General features: G+C 44.0%; 1 long non-coding RNA gene across 1 annotated transcript; it reads left to right on the top strand.

The window, feature by feature from the left end:
• The first annotated feature begins 6,490 nt into the window (after positions 1 to 6,490).
• LOC309337546 lies at positions 6,491 to 17,141 on the top strand. Its single transcript, XR_014154406.1, has 4 exons — positions 6,491 to 6,565; positions 6,970 to 7,051; positions 14,514 to 14,640; positions 16,977 to 17,141. It is a non-coding gene; the product is annotated as an uncharacterized lncRNA (long non-coding RNA).
• The last annotated feature ends 2,278 nt before the right edge of the window (positions 17,142 to 19,419 follow it).

The following is a 19,419-nucleotide window of genomic DNA, read 5'->3' as shown; positions in this document are numbered from 1 at the left end:
ACTTAGAGGGGGTTTTATGATTAAGTGATGTACAAACTATGTTGGTTACATACATACATACATGATTTGTATTTTGCTCAATAAATGAAGCAAAATGCATATTTTATGATAACATCTGTTTAGAAATGTGTGCATTGAGATAAATCTACACATATTTTTGTCATAAAATATTGAGGGTTGTATTCAGCTAAATCCTACTCAAAGTAGACTTGTTTATGTTAACAAACCTAAGTTAGTCATGTCCATTGACTACAATGGGTCTACTCCTGAGTAGGACTAGCATTGAATACCACCCACACAACTGTGCCTGTTACAATGCATTTACGTACAGGTCCTCATACAGATCATTTGTATTCTGATCTGTAATTCTTTACAATACAAGTTCCGAATATACCATCAAAAGTCCAAGCTGCTGACAAAGCCTGAAGAGACTTGATTTAACTTACCTCCTTACAAAGAATCAGTGAAAGCTCACCTTCGAATCTGGAATAACTTCTTATGTTGGCTCCCCCCCCCCCATTTAGTTATGCTCCTTCGAACACAGATATGATTGTACCAATTTGCAATATTTCCTGGAACACTCGGTTCTACCTCTGACTTCTGGAGAGCCTTAATATAGCTCTGTAAATTAATGATTGATTCATCCTATGAAAGGCTGGGATCAATGGGTCAATATTCGCAGGGAAACCAAAATGCTTGTTTACAGAGCTATCATAATACTAACCTTACGGTATGCATGTGAAACATGGACCACTTATAAAAGCCATCTCCGGGGGACTTCCGGGTTAGCGCCATCATTTAATGGCGGATTCCCTCCAAGCTTCGGAGGGAATCGGCTCCGCAGGATCGGGTCTTGTCCGCGGCGGCGACGCGGGGACCCTTAAAAATCACAGGCACGGATGCCTGTGAACCTGGTGACTCGGCAGGCACCATCTGCGCCCCCCAAACCACGAAGGAGCCTTTTTAAAGGCTTCGGAACGGGGACGGGGTGCGGCGCGGTGCTGTGAGTACATTGCTCCTTCTGCGGAGTGAAGCCGCAAGCCATTGACGGAGAGCGCTGACTTTTTCCTTGGAACAATTGGACTTTAAAGTATAAACCCGTGAGTAATATGGAATTCAGAATTTAAAGAATTTTTTTTCCTGAATTAGGAACGAGCGGGGAAGAGTTAAAAAGGAAGTCCGCCCCCCCCCCTTTGTAGATAATTTAAAGCAAAGAACTTGCCATCTAAGGTCGAGAGGACCTTTTTTTCTTTTATTAAAAGACTTTAACCCTCATGGTTTGATACTATAAGAAATTTTACCAGAAGATAAAAGATTAATTGTGGGAGCTGAAGTTTCTTTCTTTTTTTTTTTTAATAAATATTTATTAAAGTTTTTAAATATAAATGCACAAATAATAAACGATCTTACTTCTATCACAACAATTTCATCACTTCTTTGGACTCCCTCACGTCTCCCGCTCCCATTTACATCGTTAAAATTTTTTTCCAAACAAATTATCAACTTGTTTACAATCTCATGTCCACTCATTCAAATATAATCTAGCACTTCTTCCAAAAAAATTTATATTTTCTTTAGTCTCACTTATCATCAAAATTAAAATCTAGTTTAGTGGTGGCCAGTTTTTTATAATCTAGCATCCTTCTTAACATTCAACCAAATTACAATGTTTTTGTAGATACATCTTGAATTTCTCCCAGTCTTCCTCCATCTTCTCTTCTCCCAGATCACGGATTCTGCCAGTCATCTCGGCCAGTTGCATATAGTCCATCAGCTGCATCTGCCACTCTTCCAGTGTGGGTAGATCTTGAGTTTTCCAGTTTTTTGCGATGAGAATCCTTGCTGCCGTTGTTGCATACATAAAAAATGTTCGATCCTTCTTTAACACCTTCTGGCCAACAATACCCAGAAGGAAGGCCTCTGGTTTCTTTGTGAAGGTATACTTAAATACCTTTTTCAGCTCATTATATATCATTTCCCAGAAGACCTTCACATTAGGGCATGTCCACCAGAGGTGAAAGAATGTTCCTTCATTTTCTTTACATTTCCAACATTTATTATCAGACGAATGGTATATTTTGGCAAGTTTAACTGGGGTCATGTACCATCTATATATCATTTTCATTACATTTTCCTTCAGAGCATTACATGCGGTGAAGTTCAGCCCAGTGGTCCACAACCTTTCCCAGTCCTCAAACATAATGTTATGCCCAATGTCCTGTGCCCATTTTATCATAGCCGATTTAACCGTTTCATCTTGTGTATTCCATTTTAGCAGCAAGTTATACATTCTAGATAGTACCTTGGTCTTTGGTTCTAACAATTCTGTTTCTAACTTCGATTTCTCCACCTGGAACCCTAACTTTTTGTCATTTTTAAAAACTTCTTTAATCTGAGCATAATGTAACCAGTCTCGCACCTTATCCTTCATTTTCTCCAAACTCTGCAATTTCCAATTGTCTCCATCTTTTTCTAATACTTCCCAATATTTTGGCCATTTGGCCTCCATATTGGGTCTTTTTCGGGCCTTAGCCTCCAGAGGTGAAAGCCACCTTGGAGTTTTATTTTCCAATAAGTCTTTATATTTTATCCAGACATTAAACACTGCTTTCCTGACAATATGGTTCTTAAAGGCCTTATTGATCTTAACTTTGTCATACCATAAGTATGCATGCCAACCAAAAGCATTGTTAAAACCTTCCAGGTCCAGTACGTCAGTGTCTTCGAGAAGTAGCCAGTCTTTTAGCCAGCAGAAAGCTGCGGCTTCATAGTACAACTTTAAGTCTGGCAGGGCAAAGCCCCCTCTTTCCTTCGCATCTGTTAATATCTTAAACTTAATTCTGGGCTTTTTGCCCTGCCAGACAAAGTTTCACACCCCCCCCCCCCCGGACCCGGGAGTGTCCGGGAGGAGAATAACAATCTGATGTGGAAAGCCTGGCCTGAATTGGTGAGCCTAAAACTGAGAGATCCCCTTTTGTGGAGATCTGAAGACCGAAGGATTACAAATTTGATCAAGGTGGAAATCAGAGCTTTGGGGACATTTCGACTTGAAAGGAGTATGTCGGGGTACCCTATAGGCGCTTTTTTCAAGTATGGAGGGCTGGCTGGAAAAAATATGGATCCTGTTGGGCCGAAGCCTTTCCGAAATCTGGGGTTTAACATTAAGGACTATCAAAAAGGCCGGCAGAGAGGAACTGAAAGAGATTTAAAAGCCTCGGGCGTGAGATCTCCAGGCTAGACAAGATATTGAATTGATGAACACTTGTTGGGGACTGAAACCGGGAAAGGGGTGGGTGGAGTCTGGGAATCCAAAGGGTATATAACTATAACTTGTTTTATTTTTATTCTGTTCTGTTATTTGTTTGGAACTGGGGAAAGCCGTGGAAGGGAAATTTTGGTCGACTTTAGGAAAAATGTTGAAGAATGAGCAATGATGTTTATGTATTTGATGTTTAAATTTGGATAATAAGGATTTGCTGAATTAATTATTTAAATTGGAATACAAGAAGGGGAGGTGAGAGGAGGTCTGAGAAATAAGTTAATGGAAATAAGTAATGGAAATTGTATTTGTTTTAATCGTTTTTTTAATTTTGTATTTTTGTATTTTTGTTATTTTTTGTCTTTTTTTTCTTCTTGTTTTTGTATTAATTTTGGAAACCCTAATAAATATTCTTTAAATATATATATATATATATATATATAAAAGCCATCTCCGACTCCTCGAAAGATTCCATCAACGGTGTCTCCGAAAATTTTTACACATCACTTGGGAAGACAGGCGAACTAATACCAGGGTACTAGAAGTAGCAAAGATCACCAGTGTTGAAGCAATTATTCTTCAACGTCAGCTTCATTGGACTGGTCATGTTGTTTGAATGCCTGGTTATTGTCTTCCAAGCCAACTACTCTATTCCAAACTTAAAAATGGAAAGTGTAATGCTGGTGGTCAACAAAAGAGGATCAAAGACTCTCAAGGCAAATCTTTAAAAATGTAGAATAAACACCAACAATTGGGAAACACTGGCCTGTGAGTGCTCCAACTGGAGAACAGCCTTTACCAAAGGTGTCATGGGCTTTGAAGACACTCGAACTCAGGACACAAGGGAAAAATATGCTAAGAGGAAGGCACGCTTGGCAGATCCACACCATGATCAACTCCCACTCGGAAACCAAACCAATGTCCCTACTGTGGAAGGACGTGTGGATCCAGAATTGGCCCCCACAGTCATTTATGGACTCATTGTTAAAACTGTGTTTATGGAAGACAAATTTACTCAGCCAGGAGTGATCTGGCTGGGTTTCCCCAGCCTTCTGGCGGTTCCTTCACTGCGAGAAGTGATGCTACAGGGAACCAGGCAGAGAGCCTTCTTGGTAGTGGCGCCCGCCCTATGGAACACCCCTCCATCAGATGTCAAGGAAATAAACAACTATCTGACTTTTAGAAGATACCTGAATGCAGCCCCGTTTAGGGAAGCTTTTAATGTTTAATGTTTTATCACTTGTTGTTGTTGTTGTTGTTATATTTTGCAACACTGCAAAAAGCTAGGTGACATCAATTTAGAGGATGCATCCTGTACATAGATGACACATTGACATCTCTCTTCTAAATGGCCTCCAGCTTCTTCTTAGCATGCTATAGTTATATCATTTTAAAATGATTTTTTCAGTTTTCGATGCATGCCTTATCCGCAGAACACAAAAGCACCCGTGAAATAACAACAGCTAAAAGGCAGGCCTTCTTCATGGCTGAAGCCTGACCAGGAGATCAAGCTGGACAAAACTGAGGCAGAGCACTGTGAAGGTACTCTGTGTTATGAAAGACTGCACTGCTCTTTCCCTGCTTGGTGATACAAGGACACGTAAGCCCTGCGTTCTAACAGTCCTGGTGCAGTTAGCATGACAACCAGAACTGTTTGTGTGTTGCTGCTTGATAAGACACAGTGGGCAAAAGAGAGGAAATTCTGTACAGTACATTAAACTGCCAACTGAAAATCCATGCCAAGCATGCTATCTATCACAGATCTCCATGTGGTGCAAAGCGCTGCTGGTGCAAAAAGGCTGTTGAGTGGGACAGTCTAAACAGCTAAGAAGATTGTAGTTAAGTGCTATAAAAATTGTTTAAATATACAGTGGTACCTCGGGTTAAGAACTTAATTCGTTCCGGAGGTCTGCTCTTAACGTGAAAGTGTTCTTAACCTGAGGTACCACTTTAGCTAATGAGGCCTCCTGCTGCTGCTGTGCCGCTGGAGCACGATTTCTGTTCTCATCCTGGAGCAAAGTTCTTAACCCTAGGTACTATAACTGGGTTAGTGGAGTCTGTAACCTGAAGCGTATGGAACCCGAGGTACCACTGTATAAGAGAGGGGTTGCAGCTGTATGATCGTAAGAGCCACAAGAATGACACTATGGTTTCAGTGTACAATGGTTCTTCCTGCCTAAGTGGAGAACCTCCCTATTGTAAATCATTCTGTTAGCTGGAGCCCCATTCTTCAATCTGTTAATTTCTTCAGCTCATATTGAATTAGACAATCTCATGAAGGTATATGGATGTCAGTAGCTACTAATCACGATGGCTATATTCTGCCTCCATGATCAGAGTCAGTATACACCTGGAAACCACAAGGGGGATAGTGCTGCTGTGCTAAAGTCTGAGTTGTGGGCTTCCCATGGGCATCTGGTTGTCCACTGTGAAAACAGGATGTTTCTAGTAAGGGGGATTCACAATAAGGCAGGAAACAAGTATTAAGGACACATATAAACCTTCTGTAGAAGCTTTATAGTGCCTGACGTGTGTAGGTGGAGACAAGACCATTCACCTTTCGCAGTGGGCAGTGTCGTAGCTGGGCATCCATGCCCTCACAGTGATCTGGCTTGGGTGATCCACTGATCCTTGCTTGCTGCTTGCGGCTGCCTGGTCTGGGTTTTCTTTGTCCTATATAATCAGTTACTCTGCTCTTTGATGCCTGTTGCTTCTTCCCTTTTTATTTCCCTGTGCCATTGGGTTGTACTGTTTCTAAGCTAGGGCCATGCCATGACCCCAATGGGGACCTCTCAGGGTGCCCCTATTTGATGTAAGTCACAGGGCTTCCCCTTCTGGTATTTTACCCTTAGTTCAACTCCCTGCAGACGGGTGGGAGTCAATATATAGCCTGGTTCCAATGCCTAAACCAAACTACTCCCATCTGTAACCAATAAAGTTGTGGCCTGTTTTAGCCCATAATCCTAAATACTCATGTCTGTGTGCTTTTAATCAACAGGGCATGGGGGCTTGGCATGCAAGTGGTAGCAATTGTTTCATTTCCCCTCTCACTCTTGGTACCTTGTGTACACAGGACACATCGAGCAGAAGAGCAGGAAGGACATGGGTACAAGCTGGTCCAGGAACATGGATAAACATTACCTCTCCATCCCTCCACAAAGTTAAATCCCCAATTTATTAACCTAAGTTGATCAATCTGTCCTGAAAGGGTAGGATGTGTCTAATTGGACATGTGAATATAAGTGAAGACAAAGAATATAAGCGAGCCATCTGGGCTGGAAGGTGACATAGTGTTCAAACATCTTGGTAAGTACCTGTAGAATCATATTTTATCTTTAACCATCTTTTTCTCCATGTCCTTGTTAGTTTGGAACTGATAGATGTTCTTAACAACTCCATCAATGTTGTAGGGATAAGAGTCCTTTAATGGTGTAATTCTAGAATTCTGATGGAAGTTAACTATATATGAACATCTGCCAGGGATTAAGATACATTTATGTATGGATTTATTGATTTAAGGTTGTGAAGCAACTGCAGGTATTCCTGGAAAAGACTTATCTATATCCACTACAATGGTCAGGGCTGATAGGAGTTGCAATCCAGCCACAGGCTTTCTATCCTGGTCTATAACTTAGCTCAAAGCCCAGCATGCTTACAATCAACCAGGTTGTATTAACCCCTTCATGCCATTGCTGTCTCTTTTCTCATAGTGATACCAGAGTCAGCACTTTGCCATGAAGATTTTTTCTGCCTTCTCCTTGATGCTGTTTATAGCACTCATGGTTGCTCCAGGTAGGCCATGTGGAAACTTAATGGAAACAAATTAAAATAATGTTTGTGGGAGAGTAAAGATGTCATGGGACGCGGGTGGCACTGTGGGTTAAACCACAGAGCCTAGGACTTGCCGATCAGAAGGTCGGCAGTTCGAATCCCCGCAACGGGGTGAGCTCCCATTGTTCGGTCCCTGCTCCTGCCAACCTAGCAGTTCAAAAGCACATCAAAGTGCAAGTAGATAAATAGGTGCCGCTCCGGCAGGAAGGTAAACGGAGTTTCCGTGCGCTGCTCTGGTTTTCCAGAAGCGGCTTAGTCATGCTGGCCACATGACCCGGAAGCTGTACGCCGGCTCCCTCAGCCAATAAAGCGAGATGAGCGCTGCAACCCCAGAGTCGGTCACGACTGGACCTAATGGTCAGGGGTCCCTTTACTTTATGCGGAATAAACTGCTTGTAAATATGCTCATCACAGCCTCTCCCTGCCACTTCTGTTGCGTAGAGTGGGCTGGCGCCAGCTGGGGGCTTGCAAATTGCCCCCGTTTCCTTGGCTGCATCCTAACACTTCCATACTATGCTTTTGTTTTTGGGCTCTTTGTTCTGTCTCCTGGACAGACAGGATGTTTGTGTGAGCTTCTGCTCACAATGTTGTTATTTTCTTTACTATGATGTGCATTAATTTGGTTTGATTTGATGTACAGCAATAAAATTAGTGATACTACATACTTCCACAGCCAAGCTTTCGTTTACTCTGCTGTTTGCGTGCGCATATGAGCAGATATGAGTCGTTGAGAGAAGGACTGTTGCCGAACTCTTCTGTTACTGGAGGGAGAGGCTCCAATAGAGCCCCTCAGTTTACCACACATAATAAGGAAGGGCCATAGCTCAGTGCCAGAGCATTAGGGTGTGGATTTCTAATGAACAAACTTCTCTCTTTAAGGTTCAACGTCCCAGGTTCAATATAACCATTGCATAATGGCAGCGCAAGATATTCAGAATAACTTTTAAACTGATGTTACAGGAATTTATAATACAGGGGTACCTCGGGTTAAATATTCAATTCATTCTGGAGGTCCGTTCTTAACCTGAAACTCTTCTTAACCTGAAGCACCACTTTAGCTAATGGAGCCTCCGGCTGCCACTGTGCGATTTCTGTTCTCATCCTGAAGTAAAGTTCTTAACCCACAGTACTATTTCTGGGCTAGCGGAGTCTGTAACCTGAATCATCTGTAACCTGAAGGGTATTTAACCTGAGGTACCACTGTCTATGTCTATGTACAGGGGCGGCCCATACTGTTTCACCACCTGAGGCGAAAAGGGAAGATGGCTTCCCGTGCTGTCCGTCCCCACCAAAGCCTAGGTAACCTGGGTTGTGCAGTTGTGGCTTCCATAAACCAGTGAGATCTCAAGGGGCTCCCATGAGATCTCTATGGAAACCAGAAGCCTCCTCAGCCATTTGTGCTCACTTCTCCATTGGCACAGGAGGCAACTGTGGAGGTGCCCACAGAGGGGCCCCTTGAATTAGGCCACCTACATCAGAAGAGAAGAAGAAGAGTTTGGATTTGATATCCCGCCTTTTACTCCCTTTAAGGAGTCTCAAAGCGGCTAACATTCTCCTTTCCCTTCCTCCCCCACAAAAAAAAACTCTCTGTGAGGTGAGTGGGGCTGAGAGACTTCAGAGAAGTGTGACTAGCCCAAGGTCACCCAGCAGCTGCAGGGGGAGGAGCGGAGACGCGAACCCGGTTCCCCAGATTACGAGACTACCACTCTTAACCACTACACCACACTGGAGTGGACCAGGAGTAGTACATGCTTCCAGCCCCATTTTTTTCTTTTGTCATTTATGTCCAAATGCTTTTAATTTCAATAAATGTCTTACCTGCAGAAAACAGAAGCATCTCAGAAAACAGAAGGGCAACCACGAAAAGCCAGCTCAAATGCATTGCTGAAGCTTTACTCAGATCTCAAGTTGAGCAGCAAGAGCAGACTACTGAGGCAGAATACTCTGGTGATCGTTCTGTGCCTCCTGGACCGCTTAATAGCCACCTATTTGTAGGGTTTTGTGATATACTGACACGTAAGCTCTGTGCATTGGTAATCCGGATGTGATGCACATGATGACAGGAACTATTCATCAAGGATACAAAAGAGGAACATAAAGTGAAATTCATGACATTAACCATGAAATATTTTAAGAGTTCAAGGATTCAATGGCATCTATTGTTTTAACAGTTGCTGTTTCCTGCTTTCATTATTGTTGTCCATGGTTGTTGCTCCTCAAGGAAACATGGAGTACCAAAGCAAGGAAATACTGAACAGTGTGCATAAACTTAAGGAAGTTTTCTGGAGTCGGTGCATTGTAAATTTGATTTTATAACCCTTTAGATGACAGCTGAGTGGAACACTAAGAGCACTATTGCTATTCTGCTGGCGGCCACCCAGAGTGGCCGGGGAACTAGAGCCAAAAGAGCAACATATATATGATAACATTATTATTATTATTATTATTATTATTATTATTATTATTATTATTTTCTGAGAAAACTGTTGTGATTGTTGTTGTTGTTTAGTTGCTTAGTCGTGTCCGACTCTTCATGACCCCATGGACCAGAGCACACCAGGCACTCCTGTCTTCCACTGCCTCCTGCAGTTTAGTCAGACTCATGTTTGTAGCTTCGAGAACACCGTCAAACCATATCGTCCTCTGTCGTCCCCTTCTCCTTGTGCCCTCAATCTTTCCCAACATCAGGGTCTTTTCCAGGGAGTCTTCTCTTCTCATGAGGTGGGCAAAGTATTGGAGTCTCAGCTTCAGGATCTGTCCTTCCAGTGAGCACTCAGGGCTGATTTCACAGAACCAAATGCCTTGAATGCAAAAGTGCTCAGTTTGCATAGGAGACTGTAGGAAAGATCTTGTTTTGGTGCTCTGAGAGCATCCACAATATGGTTGAATGCAACTGGGGGAGATTTCATAACAAGAAGAAACTACATTGCATTTAGTCAAATCATTATTTCCTTGCTTTGGTACACTGTGTCTCCTTGAGGGGTACTCGGCATGGACTGCAATGCCTGAAGCAGAAAATAACATATAGGCAAAAACCTTTTAAACAATAGATGCTATTGAACCCCAGAACCCTGAATAAATATAATGAATAATGCCATGGACTTTACTGTCTGCTCCTTGAACATTATGGCTTCGAATTAATAAAATACAGAATATATGGCGATTAACTCTTTTTTGGTCTCCTTGATTAAGTTTATGTCATCACGAGCAGTACATTTGAATCATCCATTCATAGGGCTTAGATGTCAGTACGTTAGAAAACCCCGCCAATAGATCAGCATTCAGCCTTCCAGAAGACACAGAACATTAATCAAAGTATTCTGCCTCAGTAGTGAACTTCTGCACCCAGGGCATGTGGGCCTGTATATGACAGCAGCCTCCCTAATTATTCCACTCAGTTGCCAAGCAAAGGCTCTGAAATGGAATTTACAGCCCACAGAATGCTGAATGTTAATGCACTGATCAGCAGTTCCCTGATTTGGTACTGTATACTGTGTCTCCTTGAGCAGTAGTAGACATGGACCACATCACTTATATAATCCAAAGTTGAGCAGCAAGAGCAGATTAGTGAAACAGAATGCTCTGGTGAGAGTTCTGTGTCTTCTGAATGCCCAACTATTTATAGGGATTCGTGATTGTACCAAAGCAAGGAAATACCGAACAGTGCATTAACCTCATGAAATCTTCGGGATTCAGTGGGCTGTCTGGAGGAGGTCAACGGCTTTGGAGGAGCCAGCCACTGAAGTGGAGCCATGCGGTATGTTCATTAAGGTTTGAACTTGAGAAAAGACTTCATTCAGTGCAAAGGACGGTGTGGGGGGAGGGGAGCCTATGGTCTCTTTATAGAAAGTTTTCTTCTCTACATTTATGATTTGCCAACCCTCCCTTTGAATATTACTTCAGAATTATATTTCTACAGGTGGGGAGGGAAGAATTTGGATTACTGATATGGAATATGACATTAAACAGAACTGTGTGTGTAAAAAACAGAAAAATTGAGGGAAGCTCTATATTGCCAAAGGTTTACGGTAGAAACTTAGAGCTGACTCTTCCCCATCCTTTATATTATTCATGGAGTGAACTGAATAATGCTGAAAGGACTTTGAATTTCATTTAATTGGAAGTATAATACAGTGGTACCTCGGGACGCGAACGGGATCCGTTCCGGAGCCCTGTTCACATCCTGAACATAACATAAGATGTGACAGAGCATCTGCCCGTGCTCGGGTTGCATTTCACTGCTTCTGCGCATGCACATTTTGCCACTTCCGCACGTGCGCGAGTGATGTCATTTTGACCATCTGCTCATGCACGAGCACAAAACCCGGAAGTTTGGGACGCTTTATTCACTTTTGTATGGTTTAAGGTATCCAAATGTTTCTTGTACCTATGTAGAAAATATAATCCACTCAACAGAAGGCGCAGCCACACCTAGTAAAGCCCCTCCCCCCCCTGCGGTGCGGTTAAGTCCAGTGAGAGGCGACTATGGGGTTTTGGCGCTCAGCTTGCTTTCAGGCTAAGGGAGCCTTTGTTTGTCCACAGGGAGCTTTCTGGGTCATGTGGCCAGCATGACTAAACTGCTTCTGGTGCAACAGGGCACCGTGAAGCGTGCCAGAGTGCACAGAAACGCCATTTACCTTCCTGCCGCAGTGGCACCTATTTATCTATTTGCACTGGTGTGCTTTTAAACTGCAGAAGCTGGGACAGAGCAATGGGAGCTCACCCCATTGCACGGATTCAAACTGCAGACCTTCTGATTGGCAAGTCCAAGAAACTCAGTGGTTTAGACCACAGCGCTACCCGCTCCCTTGCTGAATGGGGGCCTAAATAGCTGGATTAGATGCAAAGTCCCCCTGCGATTAATCCAATCTTCATTCTCATGCATGAATGTGGATATGCATAGCTGTATTGTGCCTTTGAAATGGGGGCACCTGCCATTATAAAGTTTGGTTATAAATTGTGTCATGAAGAATAATGCATTCTCCTCCCACCTCCTTTTAACCCAAAGAGAAACGTGATCAATTGTTTAGATGACTGCAATGCTTTTATTGAGCAAAGAGCACTAAAGCAAACAAAGTCCAATTATCTTATTATTTTGCTGGCAAGAAATTCAGCAGGTCAGTAGGTGATTCTTTTAGCAGAACTGAGGCATCGATTAGATCCGCTGCAATCAGTTATTTCCTGGTGAGAGAAGGAATATGATAATCTGGGTTAGTTTCCACAAACACAATTTGACAATTCAATTGTCCTGCCATTGTTCCAAAGCTCTGTACACTTGGTGATAGACATATCATCCCAGTTCATCTCCACACATCTATTAACAAAACCCTTTTCTTGCAAACTTCAGGTCTCTGCTATTCCATTGAGTTAAAACCACCTGGCCATCAGTATTCACCAAGTTGCTCAGTTGCCCACATTCAATTCCATCCATGAGTTCATGGACATGTTGAACCTGCACAATCATGTCTGATGTGGTTACATCCAAGGCTACCTAATTTGGCCTTCACATGTCACCCCCCAGGTCCAAACTTTAGAGAAGCAATGCAAAATCTAAAAAGGAAGCATTGTACTCCAGTGATGTAAACATGGTATCATACAGCCTTGGGGTGGGGGCTTATTTGAGTTACACAGTTCGGAACATAATGCTCCTTCTGTATGGGCACTTGGGACAGAAGCTCTGCAGAGATAATGGCAATACAGTAGACATTCATTTACATGAGCATCACATACTTATGGGTGATCAAACAGGTTTTGCGGGGGGCTTCTGGAGCACCACAAAAGCCTGTTGCACCTAAGAGGAGCTCTACTGGATGAGGCCGATGGCCCATCAAGTCCAGCATCCTGTTCTCACAGTGGCCAACCAGATGCCTGGGGGAAGTTCACACATGCAAGATTTGAGCACAAGAACAATCTCCCCTCCTGTGGTTTTCAGCAACTGCTGTTCAGAAGCATTGCTGCCTCAAACTGTCATGGTGTCATGTTGTGACAGAGGCCTTGGACCCGTCTAAGGCTCAGCTTCGAGGCTTCCATCAAGGCCCAGCGTGGACACAGGCGTACCCCGGAAGCACGTCTGTGGCCAGAGTGTGCTCCAACATAGGCCCCGTGGCAGAGGCCCAGTCACCACTGTGGTGCTGGAGAGCCAGAAGGAAGGCAGTGGCTGGCAGCAGCGGCCAGCAGCTGGGAACCCACAGGGAAAATTTGGTGGGTGCTTGGGCCCCCAAGGGCCCCTGGAAATGGCTCCAGTGTTCCAACTTATACATTGCTTTCTGGGTTGCTCCAGGTAGGCCATGTGGAAACTTAATGGAAACAAATTAGAATAATGTTTGTGGGAGAGTAAAGATGTCATGGGACATGGGTTAAACAACAGAGCCTAGGACTTGCCGATCAGAAGGTCGGTGGTTCGAATCCCTGCGGCGGGGTGAGCTCCCGTTGCTCGCTCCTGCCAACCTAGCAGTTCAAAAGCACGTCCAAGTGCAAGTAGATAAATAGGTGCCGCTCCAGCGGGAAGGTAAATGGCGTTTCCGTGTACTGCTCTGGTTCATCAGAAGCAACTTATTCATGCTGGCCACATGACCCGGGAGCTGTACGCCAGCTCCCTCGGCCAGTAAAGCGAGATGAGCGCCGCAACCCCAGAGTCGGTCACGACTGGACCTAATGGTCAGGGATCCCTTTACCTTTACCTTTAAAGATGTCATAGATCCTGTGCTGTTGATAAGATTTACAGGCTGCTGGATATTTCTGAGCATTCTCCATGGTGTGCAAAGGAACAGACAATAACCCCATGTGATAGGGAGTAGAGTCAATAAAATATTTGTTTTGTTTAATATTGGTGTCCATCACACTGTGCTCTACAGCAGGTGTGGGGAACCAAAGGTTGCTGAGCTGTGGCTCTCATCACCCCTCACCATTGATTGTGCTTTCTGGAGCTGAGGGGAGTCATATTGGACTATAAATTAAATCCAATACAGGTAGCCAGAAACATAAAGAACTTGAACAGAGAGGCCCAGTGGAGGACAACATTTACTTTTCCACCCTTTATTCCCCAGGCAGGCTAGGGGAGAAGAGAATGAAATCCTTGCAAGTTTGCTAGAGAAATGATGGACTAGGGAAATGATGGAAGAGGAAACAAGCTTTTTTCTTGCTCTGGAGCTTCCCACTAAACATTGTGAAGAACTGTTTGACAGTTCAACAGACCCCCTCGGGAGGATGTGAACTCTCCTTCCTTGGAGGTTTCTAAGCAGAGTTTGGATGGCTATCTGTCAGGGATGCTTCAGCTGAGATTCGTGCATTGTAGGGGGTTGGACTAGATGACCCTTGGGATCCTTTCCAACTCTACAATTCTATGATTCTATAACTAGTTCCTGTTTGAAGTGCCTCTTTCTTTTTCAGACTGATCAGTTATTGTCCTCTTCTGGTTGTGCAGGATTCACCAGGTATCTTCATGGTGACACAGAGTGTATGGTCGCTCGGGGGATATGCAGACATTTGCCTTGTCAGCCCTATGGCAAAAAGATCGGCCACTGTTTACTGGACACTTACTGCTGCAAAGAGTATGTAATGAAATAAGGAAGTTTGTCCCTTGACTTGAATGCTTTGCTAAGGCTGCTTGCAAACTGGTGAAGCAGAAAGAAGATGGCTCTGAAACACTTAAACTAGATTCAGCAATGATGTTTTTCACTTGAAACAAGGGTAGGGAATTCTTGGGATCAAATGCACACCCACCTACCCTATTATTTGCCCCTGCTTCATCCCTTTTCAGGGACGTGGGTGGTGCTGTGGGTTAGACCACAGAGCCTAGGGCTTGCCAATCAGAAGGTCAGTGGTTCAAATCCCCGCGATGGGGTGAGCTCCCATTGTTCGGTCCCTGCTCCTGCCAACCTAGCAGTTCAAAAGCACGTCAAAGTGCAAGTAGATAAATAGGTACCACTCTGGTGGGAAGGTAAATGGCATTTCCATGCGCTGCTCTGGTTCACCAGAAGCGGCTTAGTTATGCTGGCCATATGACCCAGAAGCTCCCTCTGCGAATAAAGTGAGATGAGCGCCGCAACCCCAGAGTCGGCCATGACTGGACCTAATGGTCAGGGGTCCCTTTACCTTTACCATCCCCTTTCTGTTTACCATGTATAGAGTGAAAACATTGCCCTTGGGGAAAAAAATACTGGGTGATTAGAATAATCCCCAGACCCTTCACTACCTATCACTACCCATAAAGATATTTCACTACCCTTCACTACCTATCACTACCCATAAAGATATTTCACTACCCTTCACTACCCATAAAGATATTTCCCTCTAGCTACCTTCAATCTCCGGAGGCGGAGAGCACCATGCAAATGTTAGCCCTTTCTTTTTTTGCAGGGAAGTGATCTTTCGCTCCCTCATTTCTCCAAAATGATATATCTGTGGGGGGGGGGAGGGGGTGATGATCATCTAGAGCTGGCCTGACCATAAGGTCAGGGCTGGGGAAGCTTCCTCAGTCCAAAACCAACCTTTCCTTCTGGGCAACCATCCTAGGGAGACAAACCAGTATTGGGTGATGCCAAAGGCAAAAGTGGGCAGAACAGTGAATGCATTTTTTACTTTCTCTCACTACCTACACACGATCACACCACCCCATTTCTGTTCCCCATCCCAACAACCAAGACACTTTGAGGACATGCTGCAGCCACACAAAAACATTAGCGATCCGAATCTTTATAAGCCAACAGTGGTGGTCAAAACAAAATAAAAAAATTCCTTCCAGTAGCACCTTAAAGACCAACTGAGTTAGTTCTAGGTATGAGCCTTCTGTGTATCTGAAGAAGTGTGCATGCACACGAAAGCTCATACCTAGAACTAACTCAGTTGGTCTTTAAGGTGCTACTGGAAGGAATTTTTTTATTTTGTTTTGACCATGACAGACCAACACGGCTACCTATCTGTAAGTGGTGGTCAAATATGTTCACACAGGAGCCAGTGTGGTGTAGTGGTTAAGAACAGTGAACTCGTAATCTGGTGAACCGGGTTCGCGTCCCTGCTGCTCCACATGCAGTGGAGTGACCTTGGGCTAGTCACACTTCTCTGAAGTCTCTCAGTCTCGCTCACCTCACAGAGTGTTTGTTGTGGGGGAGGAAGGGAAAGGAGAATGTTAGCTGCTTTGAGACTCCTTAGGGTAGTGATAAAGAGGGATATCAAATCCAAACTCTTCTTCTTCTACTACCCTATAGTATTGTCAGGGACTGGGCAGAGGAGGAATGGTGGAGGCTGCCTCCCCAGCCTGACCCTTCCAGGGAGGAGGAAGAGGAAGATAGTATAGATTTACAACAGGGGTTTGAGGGAGGTCGCCACTCAGAGGAAGGTGAGGGGGAAAGTTGGGAAATCATGGGACCGCCAGAGCAACACCTGGCTGACACGTTGTCACTAGAAAGCATTCCAGACCCTCCATTTCCCAGAACCTGGCAAGCCTTAAAAGTAGGAGAGCAAAAAGCTCAAAGGCAGAGGGCATGTAGCAGCACCCATAGGAGAGATGATGAGAGTGATGAATGAGGAAGTGGGAGAGATGGGGTGGAGATTCACTTGGGACAATGGCATTATGCAAGAGGCAGGGTTCTATAGCCTCTCTGTAAAGACTGAAATAAAAAAGGACGGTAAGAAACTTTTCCTTGTCTTTATAATTTCCTGGGCAACCAGCCAGAAGCCACAGACAGCCTCCTGACAGGTGTATTCTCACCACAGTCATTGCTTCAGGTACAAAGAGAGAGCTGAACTCCTTTCACAGTAGTCATTACCTTGGACTCTAACAAGGAAGGAAATGTTAAAGGAATACAGTCATCTCCACCTCCAGGCCATTCCTACCATAGTTCCCTGGGTTTTGTTGAGCTCGCTAATGTCTGTTTCCATCTGTCAGTTACAGATAAAAGGACCACTGTGATTTCCTGAAGCTCTGGACACTTTCTTCTGAGACAAGAATAAGAATGAGACTCATCACTAAGCCCTTACAGACTCCTCCTCTCCCTTGTGATCACTGTTAGTTTCCTCCATTGCTGCAGCATTTTCCACCATCCCTGTTACTAAAGATGTAAATAAATAAATAAATAAATAAATATGAGCTGGTTTCATGTAGTGGTTCGAGAATTGGACTGGGACCTGGGTGACAAGGATTGATGGCCTCTCTTGGCCATCACACTCACTGGGTGATCTTGGGCCTGTCACTGTCTCTCATCCTAACTGACCTCACAGGGTATTTGTGGAGATTAACCAAGGAGGAGAAGGCAAAGTCTCTAATTTTGTGCCAAAAATGGTTTCTGAGGGGACGAAACCTGCCAACAATAGGTGCAGGGATACTCCCACATGGGGATACTTTACTTCTCCCAATGTATATATGGGGGGGGGGCAGTTGCAGGTGCAAAGCTGGGATTTAATACTTGAAAGGTAGGCTTCCCATTTAATGGAAATTGTGGGAGGAAGTGGGAAGTTGGTTACCCAGTTTGTAGCTCAGTGAAGATGTATGGAAGCTGGGCAGAGAGAGATTTCCATGCCAGGGATCATTAGGAAAGGGTCTGAAAAGAAAGCCGCCAATATCATAATGCTGGCATACAAATCTATAGTGAGACCACAATTGGAATACAGTGTACAGTTCTTCACCTCAAAAAGGATATTGTAGAGATGGGAAATGTTCGGAAAATGGCAACCAGAATGATCAAGGGGTGGAGCTGTTACATATAATTTAGTATTAAAGGTAAAGGTACCCCTGACCATTAGGTCCAGTCATGACTGACTCTGGGGTTGCAGCGCTCATCTCGCTCTATGGGCCGAGGGAGCTGGTGTACAGCTTCTGGATCATGTGGCCAACATGACTAAGCCACTTCTGGCGAACCAGAGCAGCGCACGGAAACGCCGTTTACCTTCCTGCTGGAGCGGTAGCTATTTATCTCCTTGTACTTTGACGTCCTTTTGAACTGCTAGGTTGGCAGGAGCAGGGACCGAGCAACAGGAGTTCACCCCGTCGCGGGGATTCAAACCACCGACCTTCTGATCAGCAAGTCCTAGGCTCTGTGGTTTAACCCACAGCGCCATAGAGAATGCTGGCATGTATTGCTGAAAGGGTTTAACTGGAAGATTCCCTTGAAGCTAAAGAAGATCAAGAAGAGCTTTCTGAGCATCTAGATGTGTTGATAAATTAACTGTTATTGTTCTCTGCTAGCTAACATGTGGGGTTTAATCTTAGATCAGGTGATTCTGGTATTCATTTGCAAATCATCATTTGGTTCTTTAGTTCCCAGCCAGTAAGATGTGATAATGAAGCTTTCCAGGGAACTGCATAGCCCTCAGCAGGATGTGGGCTATTGCAGGCTGGAATAGGAGAAAGAAAGAGTTTTGATTTCTGGAACAAGAACAGTAATTCCTTATACAATGTTGAGCCAGTGCTGGACATGCACTAGGTCTTACAGAACTGTTTGGATGTATCAATTAGTGTTTTTTGTTCTGTTCTGAAAAAAACTTCTGCAACTAAAGCTTTGAATTAAACTTATGGGTCTGGACAATGTTTTATTCCAAAAGCAGTCAGTTTTTATGCATCCAGCTGCTTCAAGCTGCACAATATTAATATATGCAATAGGATCAAGTCCCTCATGAGGAAATGTTGCAACATCTGAGGCTTTTTTGTTTAGAGAAAAGAGGAATTAGAGAGGTCTTGATGACAGAGGTTTATAAAATAGTTCAAGTTGTGGAAAAGAGTTTTTCTCCCTCATAATACCAAAAGTCAAGGATGTCCATTGAAGCTGAACATTGGAAGATTCAGGACATACACAACAAAGTACTTCCTCACACAGCTCCATAGGAGTCAACTTCTAGGGGCTGTGAGGGCTTCGGCCCCCACAGTAAAATATTTGAGGGGGCTGGGCCCCCCAAAGTTGATGGTCATTCCCATTCAAATGGTATGTGTGCACTGAATCATGTGATTGATTATGTGGGGCCCCCAGAATATTTTATTCAAGTTGGCACCCCTGCACAACTCATAATTAAACTACGACATTAGTTGCCGTAAGAGGTAGTCATGGAGACCAACTTGGATTGCTTTAAAAGAGGATTACAGTTATAGCAGTGCTTCTTTTTCTCCCTGGGGTATGCATACCCCTAAACATTTTGTGAGTCAAAGTTTGGCCTCATTGAGGGGCAGTATTTCAATAGGAGTAGGAAAATGAGAGTACCCCTTGTCAGTATTTTCATTCTTCCCATTGCAAGGATCACATGATCCTATTGTTTACTTTCTGTTCTGTGGGAAAGGAAGAGACGGAAGCCAGTCTGTGAGACTTCCATTACTGTGTGTGTGTGTTTTGTACTCTTTGTTC

Source organism: Podarcis erhardii (genome assembly GCF_964252035.2).
Source record: "Podarcis erhardii genome assembly, chromosome: 3".
NCBI classification, from domain to species: domain Eukaryota; kingdom Metazoa; phylum Chordata; class Lepidosauria; order Squamata; family Lacertidae; genus Podarcis; species Podarcis erhardii.
This window is presented reverse-complemented; position numbering and strand designations above follow the sequence as displayed.